Source organism: Ceratotherium simum, chromosome 17 (genome assembly GCF_057802395.1).
Source record: "Ceratotherium simum simum isolate JZ-2026a chromosome 17, ASM5780239v1, whole genome shotgun sequence".
In the NCBI taxonomy this organism is placed as follows: Eukaryota; Metazoa; Chordata; class Mammalia; order Perissodactyla; family Rhinocerotidae; genus Ceratotherium; species Ceratotherium simum.
Genome location: NC_141916.1, coordinates 17,612,939 through 17,625,792, shown reverse-complemented (window position 1 = coordinate 17,625,792; position 12,854 = coordinate 17,612,939). Strand labels below are relative to the sequence as shown.

The 12,854-nt window shown below is 40.0% G+C and overlaps 1 protein-coding gene across 1 annotated transcript in view; it reads left to right on the top strand.

Moving 5' to 3' along the window:
• Nucleotides 1-12,854, top strand: part of SCN8A (sodium voltage-gated channel alpha subunit 8) — a 178,659-nt gene that overhangs the window by 37,618 nt on the left and 128,187 nt on the right. The window lies entirely within an intron of this gene.

Here is a 12,854-nt window from a genome sequence, read left to right as displayed (position 1 = left end):
TTGGGTGTAATTGCTGTTTAATCATTTCTGTGCCACTGTGTGTAGGTTCTCTGTATAGATCCTGGTTGCTGGTCATTGTCTCTTAGCCTTCCACAGTTACTTAATCATTTGATTTTATTTAATTATGGTACTCTGGCCCAAACTAGAGAAGGGGTCCTTGGGTGGAGATATGCCTGTGTAATTCTACTTAAGAACTAGTCACTTTTATTATTTAAAACGTTTAAGATTCAAGTGTAGAAATGGAAAATACTTATACTCTAGAACCTAGTAATCGAACTGCTAGATGTATATATATCCAAGAGAAACTCTCTCCTGTGAGCACATGGCGACCTGGACAAGAATGTGTTATGGTTGTATTGTTGATATAATAGCACACAATTGTTGGAAACAAAGGCTCATCAACAGGAGAGTGGATAAATTGTGGAATAGCCAAACAGTGAACTACTGCTATGAAGCCATGAAAATGCCAGAATTAGAGGAAAATGTGTCAAAAGGAATGAACAGCAACCATAATGTGGGGCGGGAAAATGCAAGCTTCAGGATATGATCAATATTTTGCGTTTATACAAAGTTTCAGAATATGCAAACAATCCTTTATATTATATGTGGATACACTGTTTATGTGGTAATAACATAAAAACGTGCAAGAGTTTGAGAAACACCTAATTCAGGATAGTGGTTGCCTTTGAGGAGGGTAGAGAGGAATTGTGTGGAAAAGAATACACAGGGGGCTTCAGTTGTATCTGTAAAGTTCTGTTACTATCTGTATGTGGTTTTTTTTGAGGAAGAGTGGCCCTGAGCTCACATCTGTTGCTAATCTTCCCCTTTTTCTTTTTTTCTCCCCAAAGCCCCAGTACATAGTTGCATATCCTAGTTGTAGGTCCTTCTAGTTCCTCTATGTGGGATGCCACCTCAGCATGGCTTGATGAGCAGTGAGTAGGTCCGTGCCCAGGATCCAAACTGGCGAACCCCTGGCCGCTGCAGTGGAATGTGCGAGCTTAACTGCTACGCCACCCGGCCAGCCCTGGTTACTCTCTGTGTTTTTTTTAATACCTGAAATATTTCATAAAATAAATCAACTGTAAGAAAAAGGATTCAAAATGTACGTCTTAGTCTGTTTGGACAAAAATACCATAGATTGGGTGGCTTATAAACAATAGATGTTTGTTTCTCAGTTCTGGAAGCTGAGAAGTCCAAGATCAGGGCGCTGGCTGATTCAGTGTCTGGGGAGGGCCTGCTTCTGGTTCATAGAAGCTCCTTTCACAGTGTCCTCATGCGGCAGAAGTGGCAAGGGAGCTCTCTGGGGTCTCCTTTTTAAAGGACTCTCTATTTTATAATTTAATATAGGAATTTTGGGGGAATACAAGTATTCAGTCTTTAGCAATGTATGTAGAATATGACCCCCAATTTTGTAAAATTATAGACAAATGAAAGAACATGGGATTTAACAGAAGTTCTTTGGGTGGTAGGCTCATAGATGGTTTTTATTTTTTGTATCCAAGTTTTCTATTATGAAAGATGTATTATTTTTATAATCAGGAAAAAATGTCAATAATGTTATTTTTTTAAAGAGGTCATAGGATATCAAAATAAGACAGTGAAGTAGTACTGACGGCCACTCAGAGTTTTCTCTCCAGTCCGGACCTGAGGATATTTTACAGTTACCTTAACTGGTTATAATTTTCAAACACTTGAATTTGATACCTGCTTTGCTGTTTTCTTTGCTTTAAAAAATTTTTGTTTTTAAAGAATTAGGTTTAGGGGAAAAAACTGCAAGGATTTTTAAAGCCAAAGGATGCTATTTAGTGTTATGTAAAATCATGTTAAGATGATGATTTTCAAAGACTGACAACAGGGTTGGCAAGTTAACCACTTCTAGTTAAAAGAAATTCTCATGGGGTTGGAGACAGGCTGGATCAAACTATAGAGAAATAAACTTAATTTTAATTTTTTTTCTTTTCTGTATGTCTTGTCCTTAGGACTTCACACATTTCACATGTTCGTAGAACAAACTTCTTTTTCTTCTCAGCATAGATATTACTTTTATAGGAGCCCTACCTGCACCCCACCCTCGCATCCATTGCCCCTAATTCTGGGTTCTGTGGATCTGTAGTACCTCACCCGTAATGCTGTTGTGTCACTGCACTGTAACTGTCTGGTAGTCCATCTATCTCTCCTGGTGTTTAAGCTCCACAAGGAGGGGACGCAGGTGTTTTGTTCATCACTGAATCAGTCCCCAGGGTCTGACATTGTGCCAGAAAGCACTGGTAAATAATTGTTGAATGAATGAATGAAAAGATCACAACTGAAGGGGACATTCTGGAAACTGAGCAATTTGATGGGAAACTTGAAACTAGATTTTCTACTCATTGGTACAAGGGGGGTAATTAGGTTGAGTAATAAGAATTCCAGAATTCTCTCTGGAACTGTGAAGTGGAGAAATGAAAAGCCAGAGTTTTAAATGCCAGTGCCTGACTAGAAGTAATGAATGAGGAAGTAGGGAAATGAAGAAAGTAAACCCAGGATTAAGATATATAACGACTTTAAAAAGTTTAGATTGATTCCTCCTTCATCTTATCTGATTTTAAATGTTGTTTTTAAATCTTGCTTTAAACAATATGATTTCTTAATATTAGATAAGTTGTTTTATCAGTATTAATTTTATAAAAATTTCTTAATGAAATGTAACATGCTATAGAGAAGTGCAGAAATCATGACTGTGTACTTGGTAAATTTTCAGTGAACGTGCCTATGTATAACCAGCAACCCAGAAGCCTCCGCCCACCTCGCCTAATCTACCTTTCCTCAAGGGAACTACTATCCTGAGTATTCATTGTTTAATAGTATAGTTTTTATAGAATGCCTCAACCTATCATACTCCTATTATTATCAGGAGTAAGTCAGCCTGTTGGGCCCAACTATTCAAATGGCTATCATCATGGGCCGGCCCCATGGCTTGGTGGTTAAGTGCGCGCACTCCGCTGCTGGCGGCCCAGGTTCGGATCCCGGGCGCGTACAGACTCACTGCTTCTCTGGCCATGCTGAGGCCGCGTCCCACATAGAGCAGCTGGAAGGATGTGCAGCTATGACATACAACTATCTACTGGGGTTTTGGGGGAAAAATAAATAAATAAATAAAATTACAAATGGTTATCATCTTCCACCTAGTGGTTTGAATGAAGACATGGCAACGTTAGCCTAAGGGAGATACTCCATTTTATTGACGACAAATGTCATATCTTTATCTTTTATAGATCACTTTAACTTTTATCACAGAGATCTTAGACTATGGGTGGGTGAAAGGTGAGTAACAGAAATTTAGTTATACAGTTGTTTTGAGCCCTGCTTCTCTTGGATATTGAAGATCTCAAAACCCTGGTTCTCTTGGATATTGAAGATCTAATGGATGCATTATTTAACAGGTATTAGAGTCAATTTGCTTCCCAGTATGGCTGTTGTCTTACTTAAGACAGTAACTGAATACCATTCTTTCATTTATGCCACAATTATTCAGTGAACTACTGTGTTCCTCTTTGTGGGCAAAGCCCAGTGCAAGGCAAGGCATTCGGAGGATGCAGTGATTAATAAGCATGATCTGTGCCCTGGAGGTGCTTATAATCAGGTAGGGAAAGTGAAACAGAGGAACGTAAAACTATAAGGTAGTATTTTAGGAGTGACATAGAATACTGAGGAGAGGGAGAGGTTGTTTTTGACCAGGAGGAATATGAACAGCCATCTCAAGCAGTGGTAGGTAAGATAGCATTCTAGGCAAAAGGAATGCACAACCCAAGGAGTAGGAATGGAAAAGTACAGGAGTGAGGACTGCTTTCAGGGAGCATAAGATACAAGCAGAGAATGTCTATTAATAGGCTGAATAGGGCCCCGAGTGCTCATTTAAGGATTTGAAATTTTAATCAAAAAGCAGTGGAGAGTCTGAAGATTTTGAGCAGAAGGGAGCCATGGGCATCAAACCTAAATTTCATACCAGTTTCCGATGGTATCTACCAGTTTGGAATTACTGTACTGCCCCTGAGGTTGCAGGGGCTGTGCCAGCTTTGAAGGTTACTCAGTTCATTTGTCATCAGAGAGGTGGTTAACAATAGTGAAGGCACCATAACAATCCGGAACAATTTTCTGCTTTAATTTTTCCTGCAGGATCTTTAGCTAGTCCCATCTTCTCCGAGTAGATGAGGGAGAGAACTTTGAACATCTCAGGGAAAAGCATAGGATTAAGAGTAAGTTTTGTCAATACATTACTAGTGAGATTAGAGATGTATTTCTCACGTTGCTGCCACTGTGCTTGTCCCGTTATAACATTCTTTTCTCTTCTACATTCTCTTCTACAGAAAAGCACACTGGATGAAGCGTCACATCCTGAGTTTAAGTCCTGGCTCTGCTACTTACTATCTTTGTGACCCTGAGCAGGTCGCGGAGCCCCTGTGAGCCTGTCATAGGGTGGTTATGAGACTCCAGTTGGAAAGGAATTATGAAAGCGTGGTTAACAGTATTGGGAGGCATGCTGCTGTGCTTTATGTTTCGAGATGGTGTTTCATACAGGCGTTGCTGACAGTGTCATGGACGCTTCTGGAAAGACCCTGTCCATATCCTGCCCACAGTGCTTAGAGGTGGTGTGTTATAGGAAAGCCCTGGGTGGGAATCGCAGCCCACGTCATGCCACTTATTGGTGCAACTCAGATGTAATGACCTGCTTTTGTAAGCTATCCTGCTTTTTTCTTAAGGCACCATAAAAACAAAACAGAACAGCAACAAAAACAGCAGAAACAAAACACACTCAAATTCAATTCCAGAAGACGTAATGAGTAATGCAGGTCTTTACTGGAGGATTCTTGAAGAGATGAGCAAGGTGTGTTGGACGTTGAGACACCAGATTTCCTAAAAAGTATTCTTTAGCCACTCCGTGTAGTAGTTGTCCTATCTCCTCTGTTTCTTTCTCCTTTTCTTTCTGTCCCTAAACTTCCCAGCCCCACCGACACCGTCTCCTGGGCCACACCCTCCAGCATCGGCACATTCCCAGAGTTCTCCTTCCTGACCTCTTTATCATCGCCGTCATTATCATCATTTTTATTATTATTTAGAGAGTTCTCTCTTTTCCTTTCTTACCCATTGTTCTGTTCAGCGTAAGGAAGATAGCTAGTCTCAACAGGAAAGGAATTCTCCCTCCTCAGAAAATGGACAGGGGACCATTTAATATTTTGTCCCTGCGTCACTGGCTGTTTGATACAAGGCAAGTCAATTAACCTCTCTCACCCCAAATACCTTTTCTGTGAAGTTGGATCTCGCAATATTTGCTCCTTTAACCTCACAAGTCAGGATGAGGTGTGGTGAAGGACAAGAAAATGCTCTGTAAATGTTAAAGCACTATACAAATATGAGGTTGCATTAATTTGTAGCCTCAGCAACTGTTTGCTGAGTTTGTCTCCCTGTCAGCTCAATCTCCTAAGATTCCTAGCACGTCTAAAATCTCGTTCAGGAAAGATCTACCCTGTTTTTAATCATGACTGACCACACAGGATTGTTGCTGCTATGATTTCCTAGCAATTCATAGCCAGGCTACTGTGTCTTGTTATACTTACATTTGTATAACACTTTGAGAGCCCTTGATGGACGTTCTGTCATCTGCGTTAACCCTGTGAGGAAGATGTTTTTATCATCGCCATGGTTGGAGCTGTCCCTCGGGCCCCCTGTTGTAGGTGTCTCCCTGCTTGTAGTCACCGTGTCTGAGCACTACAGCAGCTGCTTGGGTGGCCCGTCTTCCTTTCCCCATACAGCCTCCTAGGACTGTGAGCAATGCTTCTGAATTTGGTCCGTAGGTTATCTTCTAGTAACCATTTAGTGGGTCTGCCCTGCATCCGTTAGTGCGTGAATCAGCAAGTGAAGAGCAAAAACCATACAAGCTCAACAAGACCTCTCTCCAGACCCCTTAGCCACACTCGAGGCTTTGGCGCTCCATGCTGCTTGACTGCCCTATGGTTTGACCCAGTTTGGGTGTCACCTTTGTTGACCAGTGAAGCAATCTATGTGTTGCCTGAGTAGCAAAACTCCATGCAAGCTGCCAGTCCTCATGTTGTCGTCGAAAGTCTTCCTCCTGTTTGTAGAGCTTCTCTGGAGTAGGCAGGTGCTGGACCTTAGTCATTGTCAGAGGCATCATGTACAGGGGAAAAGCATGTGGCTTTGGAGGGAGGCTGTGTCCCATGTGACCTTAGGAATTCATGTTTTTTCTTTGAGTCTCTCTTTCCTCACTTGTAAAATGAAGCTGTCAATACTGGCCTAATTAGGTTGTCGTGAGGATTAAAGGTAGCGTTTATAAAGTGCCTGCCAATGTATGTTATCATAATCTTTATAGCTATTGCATCAGTTTTGCAGATAGTCACATAACCACTTTCATATATTTTTGCATGTCCATATCAAGTGAACTTTATTGGTAAACAGTCCCAGATCCATTGTAAGAGTTGTGCATTGAATTCTGGAGTTGAAAGAGACCCAATCATTATTTTGTGTAATAGTTTTAGAGCCATCCCGACACTGCAGGAGTGTCTTCAGGGGTGACATGAGAGGGGTGAGGTGGACTTCAGGCTCGCTCCCTGCTTCATACAGAGCTGACGTGCTTTTAAAGTCTGTATTATATATTGACATTTCATCTAAGATTTCATTTGAAAAGGACTTCCACTGATTGAAAACAAAAAAGCTTTAAAATTTTAATCCGACTTTCTACCATCCCATGCAGGAATCTACAACATGACTGACAGATAATGACTTAGATTTTCTAAGTTCTAAGCTTTACAGTGCCTGCCACGTAGTAGACACTCAAGAAGTGCTTACTGAATGATTGAGTTCTTGGTCATGGTTGTGATAAGGATCAACTGAATAGCACGGGACCTCTTTTTAGCCTCTGTGCCCCTTCCTTTATTCAACACATAATTATTGGATGATGGATACTGAGTCAGGATACAATTCTTTCTGATTTAAGCCTCCGTATGTTTAGAACCTTGGTAATTCAGAGAAGCCAACTTTACTTAGCCTATCAGAGTCCAGGGCAGCTAATTAGTTTATTTTTACATAATCATAGAGCTGGAAGGGGTCTTAGAAGCAGTACAGAGAAGGGGAAAGAGTGCTGATAACAAGAAGTAGTATAGTGAAATGGTTCAGAACGCAGACCCAGGAGCCAAACAGCTTGGGTTTGAATCCTATTCTGTGGTCTTGGGCACATTACTTAACCTCTCTGTGCTTCAATTTTCTCATCAGTAATATGGGATAACAACAATGCCTACCTCATAGGGTTGTTGAAAGGATCAAAAGAATTATATAAAAGCTCTTAGAAATGTGCCAAGAGCACATAGTAAATGCTCCATATTAACTGTTATTATTGGAAGTATTATGATTATCGTTATTTATTTACTGAGACCTACTTCACACGCATCATCTCATTTAACCCTCAAATGAGGAAATGGAGGCTCCATAAAATTATATAATTTGCCCAGGGTCAATTAGCTGGTAAATTGCAGAGCCAGCTCTATAAATCATTTTACTCACCTCCCTCCTTTTATAAATAAGACAAGGCTTGGTAGGTGAACTGACTTATCAAGGGCCATATAGCTTGTCAGTGACAATATCTGAACTATAACATCAGTTTCTCAATCTTGGCCTAAGATTGTTTCTCTTTTGGGGATGTAGTAGAGATCTTGATTTGATGTCTTAATTTAAAAAAAAAATCCCTATAGCAAAGATGATGTCAGCTGTCCAAAACCATTATTTTGATTGGAAATTGTCAAGCTTTATAGAAACATATGGGCTAGGGTCTTACCGATCATAGAGAGCAGAAACCTCATAATCTTCATTATAGTCAAGCACCATATTTTTGAAGATGGCAAACATAAGACCAGCTGTGAAATCTTGTGACTTAACTTCTGAATTCTGTATGCTATGAAAAAATGTATATGCAGAGGAAAGTAACATGATCTTGTGATGTTATCGATGTTATTTATTGTGGTCCATACCCTCAGCCTCAGTGGTGAAAGAGGTCATGAGTCCAGCAAGCGTTTCCACCATCTGTTTCTCTGGTACGAGTGAAATCATCTTCATTCCTCAGTTGAACTTGGCGAGCCTACCTCTGGCCATGTGTAGTCTATAATGTAGTAGAGAGTATCTACAACTTGCCTACATTTGTCTTTTGTACATATGATATGTTGATACCCCTTAACTACCATTTATACCCACATTTGGATATTTTGGTATCAACTGAAAAATGAATGTTTATAGATAGTACTTCATGTCACTGACTGCCCACCAAAAATTTATTTCCACAGTGATGTCATCTTTGTTCAGCAGGATTTATGCAATGATTTGCAGAAATTGTTTTGGATTTAAAAAATTTTTTTTTGGTGAGGGAGATTGGCCCTGAGCTAACATCTGTGCCCATCTTCCTCTGTTTTGTATATGGACGCCGCCATAGTATGGCTTGATGAGCGGTGCGTAGGTCCGCGCCCAGGATCTGAACCTGTGAACCCCAGGCCGCCAGAGCGGAGCATGTGAACTTAACTGCTACACCACCAGGCTGGCCCAGTTTTGGATTTTTTTTTTTTTTTATGAAGGTTGAGTGGAATGGAAAAAAATTAAACTGGTGATGCAGGTGGTATTAAGAGCTAATATTTACTGTGTACTTTCTAGACACAGTATTAACCTCTGGACTTTCTTTGTCATTTTAGTAGGTCTCATAGTTATTATACAGTAGAGGCAAAGCTTAAAACCATTGGTTTTTTGGTCAGAATCAGTGAGTCTGTAACCCAAATCATATATTCAGTGGACTCAAGCTGATTAATTGTATCCAATTGTAAAGGAACAGAACAACATGAAATGCAAGATGTGTTGATTTCTTTTCCTCAGTTATAATTAGGAATTTTATAATTTTTTTGTGTGTACAGCTACTTCCTCCCTCCGCCCCCAGCCATGTTCCTTCTTATGGAGGGATTTTTCCGGTTCCCACCATGCCCAATAAAGGCTTATGGGAGAATGTGTACAGTGAGAGATGCTCATCCAGGCTCTAGAGTAGTATCTAGAAGCCTGTCTTAGACACGTGAGATAAAATATGGCTTCCTAAATGTTTTGGTCTTCTCTAGGAGTATAGGCACCTTTTAATTGACATTTCTTTTCTATATGTTAAACATATGTCAATAGTTTAGTTCTATGGAAAACATGGAAACAAGCTAGTGGAAAATAAGAACATCTGCTCTCTCTGTCTAGACCTTTGCATGGGTATGGGAGGAAGGGACCAAATAGGTGGAGAGGAGAGTCAGTATTACCCTGAAAGGAATGCATAGGAAATTGATGGTAGAATATAATGTGCATATTGGAATTGAGGCAAAAAGAAGTAGAGAACCACAGATCACAAAAATGAAACCCTTTTCAATATAAAGCAATAGGCAAGAAAAATTGTTTGCATTGTAACTTGAATCAGGAGACTAGTGAAGAGAGTGACAATAGATGTGGGGGCAATAGCCAGAGTCTACAAAGGGTTTAATGTGTGGGATGTGAAGGTGAAGGGCTCCTGCACCTTGTGGAAAAAATAAAAGAAACATAGAAAGCCAGTTAAATTTGAAGAACAAAATTGATGATGGAGAGTAGGTAATAAAATAGAGGAAAATTTTGACTTGTAGTGTCTGGGGGGCCAGGGAGATGGGAGTCTAATGACCTCTTGATTGGGCTATATACTGAGAAGCAGGTAGAAGAGTAGGCTTGATAGTTGTGTGGCTATAGAGACAAGGTGGAAACCTGGCTTCATTTGGGGCTGATGGGACCTGCTCAGAGAAACTTTTGGATCCATTTAAAATGGTTATAATCATTGGTTTTGACTTCATTTCAAAGCATTTTTAGATCAAAATATTCAAATACTCAAAGTCTAAGTGCTTCACAAGAGTTATTTATCATGGTTAATCTTATGTTTAATCTATATTGGGCCTCTTTCAAAATATTCTGTAAACAGACCCTTCAAAGGGTATCTGCAGGAAGACATAGATGTAAATCAACCAAGAGGACTGTCTCAAAAGATTAGGAAGAGATACTTATTGAGAATCAGAGGCAAATAGCTGAGCTTTGGGAGAATCTGGTGGGTGTGAGGTTGGGAAGAACAAGCTTCAGAGGGGCCTCAAGAGGTGGAAAGCCAGTGAGACAGAAGAGTGCACAGGGCACTGGCAGTTAGCACGAATGCTGACGTTCACCAGGGTGAGGATGGGCCGTAAGATCTTGTAGGAGGGAAAGCCAGATTTTGATGTTATCAAGAGAGGCTTAGGACTGCATTTTTTTTAGGTTTCAAATGAGTAAAATTAAAATTTGACAAAATTGTTTTTATTTCAATTTCTAGAACTGTTATATGATTTTCCAAAATGAAATCTGTACGTGACAAAGTAGAAAATTGGCAGCCTAGCATCTAGTTGTCACTGGAGGAAGGAGGGGCCCAGAGAGTGGGGACAGTATAAACTCTATCCATCTGGCTGCATTTCTCTCTTCTCCTGTGATAAGAGCCACCCACCTTCCTCCCAGTGCAGAGCTGCTCCTCTGGCTAATTCCAAATGAGCTATATATCAACATGCAAAGAGCTGGCTGGCAGTCCTGAGTCTGGCTGTAGTTCTATACGAAGCTTTTCTCTTCTTTCAGTTCTTGTTCTTAAGTCTTTTCCTTGAATTTCAGAACCACATATCTACTGCCTATTCAGGGTCTCCATTTGGATGTAAGAAGGCAACTCAGACACATCTTAACCCCGCAGCTGTGCATCACATCTTATTCCCTGTCTCAATGAAGTTTACTACCTTCCATCCATTTGCCCATGACAAAAATCTGGGCCTCTTTCTTGATTTTCCTTCTACTTTACCTCCCACTTCAGTTAGTCGACGAGACTGTTTGGTACATCAGCCCTGCTGCTGCTGCCTGGTCAGGCCGTCATTCCCTCTCAGCTGAATCGCTGCTACTATCTTCTGCCTGGTCTTCTTCACTCTGATCTTGCTCCTTCCTCCTCTTATCTCCCCCCCGCCCTCCTCACTCTATACCTGTAGCTGGGATAATCTTTCTAAAATGTAACTTTGATCAAATCATTCCTTATTTAAAAGCCTTCAAAATCTCCTTGTTGCCTTCAGGATAAAATCAAAACTCCTTCCCATGGTAACAACTTTGCCTGCCTAATGTTGCACCTGCTTAGCTGTTAGTTAATTTTCTGAAGTCCACTTACACTGAACTGTTTGCAGTACCCAACCAGCTTGATCTCCCTTGTCTGTGGTCTCTTGTATGTGCTGTTTCTTCTTCCTGCAGAGCTCTGTCCATTTTCCTGCCATCCCTGACTCCACCAGCCATCCTTCAGGCTTTAGCTAAGATGTCACTTTCTCCAGGAAGCCTTCCCTGATCTCTCCAAACTAGATTAGGTGTCTTGCTTGTGTGTGTCTGTAAAAGCCTGTTATACTTTATTGGATTTATCATATGGTACTTTGCCTGTTGACTTGTCTACCGCTCCCTGAAGACTTTAAAGGTCCCTGAAGGGGGAGCTTTTATTGATCATCAGTAAAGTTTCTGGCATTTGGTAAGGGGAGCAATAGATGTGGTTTTTTTCTCTCTTTTTAAAAAAATTGTGGTAAAATGTACATAATATAAAATTTACTATTTTAAACATTTTAAATGTACAATTCAGTGGTATTACTGTGCAACCATCACCATTGTTCATCTCCAGAACTTTTTCGTCATCCCAAACTGAAACTCTGTACCGATTAAACAATAACCCTCCATTGCTCCCTCCCCCTAACCCCTGGTAACCACTGTTCTACTATTTGTCTCTGTGCATTTGCCTATAGGTACCTCAAATCAGATAATATTTCTCCTTTTGTGTCTGGTTTATTTCACTTAGCATGTCTTTAAGGTTCCTCTATGTTGTAGCCTATGTTAGGATTTCCTTCCTTTTTAAGGATGAATAATATTCCATTATATTTGTAGCGCATCTTGTTTATCCATTTATATGTCCATGGACGTTTGGGGTTTTTTCCACCTTTTAGCTGTTGTGAATAATGCTGCTATGAAGATGGGTGTACAGATATCTGTTTGAGTCTCTGCTTTCAATTCTTTTGGCTAAATACCTAAAAGTGGAATGCTTAATCTTATGGTAATTCTGTGTTTAATTTTTTGAGGAACTGCCGCACTGTTTTCCATAACAGCATAAGGGTTCTAATTTCTCTACATTCTCACCAACACTTATTTTCTGTTTTGTTTTTTAATAGCCATCCTAATGGGTGTGAAGTGGTACCTCATTGTGGTTTTGATTTGCATTTCCCTAATGATTAGGAACGTTGAGCATATTTTCATGTGGTTATTGGCTATTTGTGTATCTTCTTTGGAGAAATGTCTATTCAAGTCCTTTGTCCATTTTTTAATTAGGTTGTTTGGTTTTTGTTGTTGAATTCTAGGAATTCTTTATATATTCTGAGTATTAATCCTTTATGAGATAGATGATTTATAAATATTTTCTCCCATTCTGTGGATTGCCTTTTCAACTCTCTTGATAGTGTCCTTTGATGGCCAAAGGTTTTTAATTTTTATCAAGTCTAGTATATCTATTTTTTCTTTTGTTGCTGTGCTTTTGGGGTCATATGCAAGAAATCATTGCCAAATCCAATGTCATGAAGCTTTTGCCCTATGTTTTCTTCTAAGAGTTTTATAGTTTTAGCTCTTACATTTAGATATTTGATCCATTTTGAGTTAATTTTTATATATGGTATAAGGTAAGAGTGTTACTTCATTCTTTTGCATATGGATATCCAGTTTTCCCAGCACCATTTGTTGAAAAGACTGTCCTTTCCTCCATT